Below are 6956 nucleotides of genomic sequence, written 5' to 3'. Positions count from 1 at the left end.
TTCTACATCTCCCCTGTCCTATAGTGACATTTTTCACACCTGCAATATTGAGCCTGTGACATAGCGGTGTGATATTCACTGGGCCTCACACAATCCAACAGTGTCCACAAGTGTGTTCAGAAATTCTACATCTCCCCTGTCCTATAGTGACATTTTTCACACCTGCGACATTGAGCCTGTGACATAGCGGTGTGATATTCACTGGGCCTCACACAATCCAACAGTGTCCACAAGGGTGTTCAGAAATTCTACATCTCCCCTGTCCTATAGTGACATTTTTCACACCTGCGACATTGAGCCTGTGACATAGCGGTTGATATTCACTGGGCCTCACACAATCCAACAGTGTCCACAAGTGTGTTCAGAAATTCTACATCTCCCCTGTCCTATATACACCTTGTACCTTGTTTTACATTACTATATAGTTTGTGGGATTTTGTGTACATTTTTACCAAAAATGAGGAAGGCTGGTGGAAGAGGCCATGGAATTGGGCGGGGGTTGCCAGTTGGTAATGATGGTGTTGGTGGTGGATCTGATGGTAGTGGCAAAAGCAAAATAGGACCGAATGCAGGAGGTGTTGAGCCTGCGTCATCGTCTGGCTCCACAAGGCCTCGAAGGCTTAGTTTTCTAGGAGTTGGCAAACCACTTTTAAAGCCAGAGCTTCAGGAAAAAGTTTTGGCTTACATTGCTGACTCAGCCTCCAGCTCTATCGCCTCCTCTTCTGAAGTTTTAAAAAATAAAAGCACTGAGTCGTCATTGGAGGCTCATGTTCATGAACCACACCTTTCCTTGTGTCCTTCACCCCAACCAAGATTGAAGGATGACGCAGGCCATACAACTGATTACTCCATGGAGCTGTTTTCACATACCATGCCTGGGTTATCAAGTGAAATGGTGAATTACCCAGGCCAAGATGAATCTGACATGGAGTGCACTGATGCACAGCCACTGATAGATGATTCTGCTGGTACATTCACTCAGAGCACTACATTGTCCTCGCAGTGTAATGAGCCAGATTCTGACCCTGATGAGACTCAGGTGCCCCTTCCCGCATACTATACCACCATACACGGTGACACAGAGGAAGGTGCACATGACATTGAAGAGGAGGTGATGGATGACCCAGTTGTTGACTCAGATTGGCATCCATTGGGGGAAGAGGGTGCTGCTTCCAATAGCTCAGATGAGGAGCATCCATAGCAGACATCGACATCGCAACAGCTGTTATCTGGCAGGCTCGGAGCACTCCAAAGACAGGTTCCAAAAATCAAAAAAGAGTTGCTGGACAGCTTTTCCAGACGGTAAAAAAAGCACAGCGTGCTAGGCTGCAAAATGTCTTCCAAAGTAGGAAGAGTGCAGTGTGGCACTTTTTTGAACAAAATCCTCATGATCAGGCCAAGGTTATCTGTAAGAAGTGCGCAAAGACCTTTAGCCGAGGGAAAAATCTGAAAAATTTGAATACCAGTTGCATGCTTAGACATTTAACCAGCATGCACTTGCAAGCGTGGACTGTTATGAATGAGTCACCGTAGGAGGCAAAAACAGAAATGCTAGCTAAGTCCAGAAAACCAGAGAAGTTGGCAGCTATCGGATTGCAGACCCCTGAACCTATCAACAACAACTAGCAGTAGCCGTGGGGGGTTCCTACGATGCCCTAGACCCCTTGATCACAGCCGGAGAACTGCCTAGCCTAAAGACAGAAAGGGAAATCTAAACTGCCCCAGAGCAGACCCCAAAGCAATAGGCAGCCCCCAACATATAATGACGGTGAAGCAAGAAGAAAAAACACTAACACAGATAGAAAGATAGACTGAGCAAATGATGGGGCCCAAGCTAACTAGATAGGACAGGATAGGAAAGCTGCTGTCTGCAATCCACGAAAAACCCTATCAAAATAAGAGCCAACAGACTGACAGAGAAAAAGGCCCTGAAGACGCTAGGCTTCAAAATACTATGTCAGTACTCAGGTATTTTCTGAAGACAGAGCAAACAGACAAAAAGGAATTCAGCTCACCCCAGCAGGGAATGGCAGAATCCAGAAAAGCAAGGTAAAATGAAACCAAAATACAAATGCAAAAAGGAAAAGCAGAAAACTTAGCTTTTGAGGAGCAGGAATCAGACTGGTCTCCTAGAATCCCTCAGAGAAATCACCAGCGAGGCAGAAGGGTGTCGGCTGCCTTATATCCAGTCAGAAATCCCCATCGCCCAGTCATCCTCTACCAGCTCAGGTGCTTGGTAATCAGCCTCACTACCTTCCTTCACCAGAAGAGGGAGTTCATTAGACCTCAATGGTGAAGTGGAAATGAACTCATAACAGTGGACACAACACCAAACCTCAAGTACCACATGTGCAACTGATCACAAAGAAGGTAGTCAGCAACGCTACATTGTTTCCCCCACTGTAAGCCCACCGGTTAGCACAGCAGCAAATGTTGAGGTGTCGTTGCAAGGCCAAAGCAGTCAGGGAATCCCACTGTTATATCAACGAAAGACTGAATCTAGGCCATCAGAAAGAACACCAACTCCATCACCATCATCAACCCTCTCTCAGTCCGCCCTGTCCACCGCTAGTTCCACCATATGCAGCTCTCAAGTCCAGCTCACCCTCCCAGAGACTATGAGTAGGTCAAGAAAGTACTCAGTCTCTCATCCGCGTACACTGGGTTTGAACGCCCACATTGCCAAACTAATCTCGTTAGAGATGATGCCCTATTGGTTGGTGGAAAGCGCAGCTTTCCGCGAACTCATGGCCTATGCATTACCACGCTATGACCTACCCAGTCGCCACTTCTTCTCTCGCAAAGCCATCCCAGCCCTCCACCATCATGTGAAAGACCGCATTGTCCATGCACTCAAGCAGTCAGTGAGTGGAAAGGTGCACCTCACAACAGATGCATGGTCCAGTCGGCATGGCCAGGGCCGTTACATGTCCATCACTGCGCACTGGGTTAATGTGGTGGATGCAGGGTCCACAGGGGACAGCGATGGTGGGACAGTGCTGCCTAGCCCACGATATAGGAAACAGTTGGCTGTAGGCGTTCGACCCTCCTCCTCCTCCAGAAGTGAAAGCTCGTCCACAGAGCGTAGTCGTACGAGCACTCCATCTGCAGCTGCCACTGTTGCACATGAGGTGTCCCCCTATCGAGCAGCTAGTGGAAAGCGTCAGCAGGCTGTGTTGCAGATGATGTGTTTGGGCGACAGATACACCGCGGAGGTGCTGGCCGAGTACTTTCAGCGACAAACTGAGTCATGGCTGGGCAGTATACATCTAGAGGCAGGCAAGGTAGTTAGTGATAACGGCCGTAATTTTGTGGCAGCCATAGCCCTTTCAAAACTCAGCCACATACCTTGCTTGGCTCACACCTTGAACCTGGTGGTGCAGTGCTTCCTCAACAATTATCCGGAGTTAACAGCCCTGCTCCAGAAGGTGCGAAGACTGTACGCGCACATCCGCCGGTCGCCTGTACACTCCATTCGTATGCAGAAGCTGCAGCGATTGCTCCACCTTCCCAACCACCGCCTCATTATCGACATTGCAACAAGGTGGAACTCCACCCTCCACATGGTTGAGCGGCTGTGCGAACAGAGGCAGGCCATAATGCATTTGTGGGAGGATACACGGCCAGGCACTTTGAGAGCAGACATGGAGTTGACAGGTGTGCAGTGGTCGAAGCTGAAAGACCTCTGTAAAGTCCTTCAGTGTTTTGAGGAATGCACACAGCTGGTAAGTGCAGACGACGCCATCCTAAGCATGAGCATCCCACTTATGCATCTGCTCATGCAAACTTTGACGCACCTTAAGGAGCAGGCATCTGCAGCCAATGTTGACGAGGAGGAAGAGGAGGAGGGAATCCTTGATGACATTCAGCCATTGTCTGCTCAGGGACCTCTCCTGGACGAGGTGGAGGAAGAAGAGGAGGAGGAGGATGATGATGGGGATGTGTTATGAATGAGTCACCGTAGGAGGCAAAAGCAGAAATACAAGCTAAGTCCAGAAAACCAGAGAAGTTGGCAACTATCAGATTGCAGACCCCTGAACCTATCAACACAACAAGCAGTAGCTGTGGGGGGTTCCTACGATGCCCTAGACCCCTTGATCACAGCCGGAGAATTACATAGGCCTAAAGAAAGAAAGGGGAAATCTAAACTGCCCCAGAGCAGACCCCAAAGCAATAGGCAGCCCCCAACATATAATGACGGTGAAGCAAGATGAAAATACTTACACAGACAGAAAGATAGACTGAGCAAAGATGGGGCCCAAAACTACCTAGATAGGAAAGGACAGGAAGGCTGCTGTCTGCAATCTGCCAAAACCCTATCAAAGACATAAGCCAACAAGCTGATATGAAAAAGGCCCTGAAGCAGCTAGGCTTCAAAAACTAAATCAGCACTCAGGTATTTTCAGAAGACAGAGCTAAATGAATTCAGCACACCCCAGCAGGGAATGGCAGAAATCCAGAAAAACAAAGCAAAACAAAGTCAAAGCACCAAAGCAAAAGGCCGAGCAGCAAACTTTGCTTTAGAGGAGCAGGAATTCAGACTGGTCTCCAAGGATCCCACAGAGAAATCACCCGCAGGGCAGAAGGGCGTCGGCAGCCTTATATCCAGTCAGTAACTCCACTCAGCCAGTCATCATCATCAGTCTCAGGTGTTTAATAATCAGGCTCACTACCTTTCTTTACCAGAAGAGGGAGTTCCTCGGGCCTCAGTAATGAAGGGGAAAATGAACTCACAACAGTACCTCCCCCTTGAGGAGGGGTCACCGAACCCTCAACTACGCCACCAGGGCGATCAGGGTGAGCCCGATGAAAGGCACGCACCAATCTTTTGGCATGAATATCAGAGGCAGAGACCCAGGAATTATGCTCCTGACCATAACCCTTCCACTTAACCAAATACTGGAGTCTCCGTCTAGCCAGACGGGAATCCAGTACTTTCTCTACCTCATATTCCATGTTACCTTCAACCAATACAGGGTCTGGAGGTGCCACCCCCGGAACAACAGGTTCAACAAACCTCTTCAACAAAGATTTATGGAACACATTATGGATTTTAAATGTGACAGGAAGAGCCAAACGAAAAGAGACCGGATTAATAATCTCCACAATCTTGTAAGGTCCAATAAATCTAGGCTTAAACTTAGGAGAAGCCACCTTCATAGCAATATTTTTTGATGATAACCACACCATATCACCAACCTTAAACTGGGGACCAATGGTCCAATGTCGGTTGGAAAACCGCTGGGCCTTTTCCTGGGAGAGAGATAACTTATCCACCACTTGGTCCCAGATCTGGTGCATTCTCTCCACCACAGTGTCAACACCTGGGCAGGCCGAGGGCTCCACCTGCCCTGAAGAAAATCGAGGATGAAACCCAAAGTTACAAAAAAAAGGTGACATCAAAGTGGCCAAACTAGCTCTATTATTTAAAGCAAATTCGGCCAAGGGCAAAAATGAAACCCAATCATCCTGATCAGCAGAAATAAAACATCTCAAATATGACTCCAAGGTCTGGTTTGTTCTCTCTATCTGCCCATTGGTCTGAGGGTGAAAAGCAGAGGAGGACAACTGAATTCCCAGCCTGGAACAGAAAGTTCTCCAAAATCTAGACACAAACTGAACTCCTCTTTCAGATACAATGTTCTCAGGAATCCCGTGCAAACGAACCACCTGTTGTAAAAACAGGGGCACTAACTCAGAGGAAGACGGCAACTTAGAGAGTGGTACAAGATGAACCATCTTAGAGAACCTTTCACAAATCACCCAAATAACAGTCATCTTCTGAGAGACAGGCATATCAGAGATGAAATCCATTGAAATATGGGTCCATGGCCTCTTGGGGACAGGCAAAGGCATCAACAACCCACTAGAGCGAGAACACGATTTAGACCGGGAGCAAGTCCCACAGGACTGCACAAAATTCCTGACATCACGAGACAAGGAGGGCCACCAAAAAAACCGACTCACCAGATCTCTAGTACCAAAAATACCTGGATGACCAGCCAAAGCAGAGCAATGAACTTCAGACATCATTCTCTTCTTCCACTGGTCAGGAACATACAACTTTCCACTGGGACAACGCTCAGGTTTGTCCTCCTGGAACTCTTCCAGAGCACGTCTCAAATCGGGCGAGATGGCAGAAAGAACTACCCCTTCGCCTAAGATGGTAGCAGGCTTGGTCACCACAGGAGAATCAGCAAAGAAGCTCCTAGAGAGGGCGTCTGCCTTGACATTCTTTGTTCCAGGAAGAAAAGAAACCACTAAATCAAAACATGTAAAAAACAAGGCCCACCTAGCCTGTCTAGGGTTCAAGCGCTTAGCCGACTCTAGGTAAATCAAATTCTTGTGGTCAGTGAGGACCACGACTTGATGCTTAGCTCCCTTCAACCAATGTCTCCACTCCTCAAATGCCCATTTCATGGCCAACAGTTCCCTATTCCCCACATCATAGTTACGTTCAGATGGAGAGAACTTTCGGGAAAAGAAAGCACAGGGATTCATTTTAGATGTTACAGGATCCTTTTGGGACAAAACAGCTCCTGCACCAATCTCAGAAGCATCCACCTCTACCTGGAATGGAAGTGAGACATCAGGTTGCCGCAAAACCAGGGCGGAGGTGAATCTTCGCTTCAGCTCCTGAAAGGAAGAAACAGCCTCCGGAGACCAATTTAACACATCAGCACCCTTTTTAGTCAAATCAGTCAATGGCTTGGCAATACTAGAAAATTTTGCTATAAATTTCCGATAAAAATTAGCAAAACCCAAAAACTTCTGGAGGGCCTTCAAAGAAGTGGGCTGAACCCAATGTGAATGGGCTGTACCTTGGCCGGGTCCATTTCAATAGTTGACAGGGACAAAATAAATCCCAAAAAAGAAATCCTCTGTACTCCAAAAAGGCATTTAGATCCTTTGACATACAGGGAATTCTCCCTCAAGATCCGGAACACAGTCCGAAT

Source organism: Dendrobates tinctorius, unplaced genomic scaffold (assembly GCF_039654945.1).
Source record: "Dendrobates tinctorius isolate UK_male_01 unplaced genomic scaffold, ASM3965494v1 ptg000189l, whole genome shotgun sequence".
Lineage (NCBI taxonomy): Eukaryota > Metazoa > Chordata > Amphibia > Anura > Dendrobatidae > Dendrobates > Dendrobates tinctorius.
The sequence above is the reverse complement of the archived record's forward strand: the minus strand, read 5'-3'. Positions refer to the sequence as shown.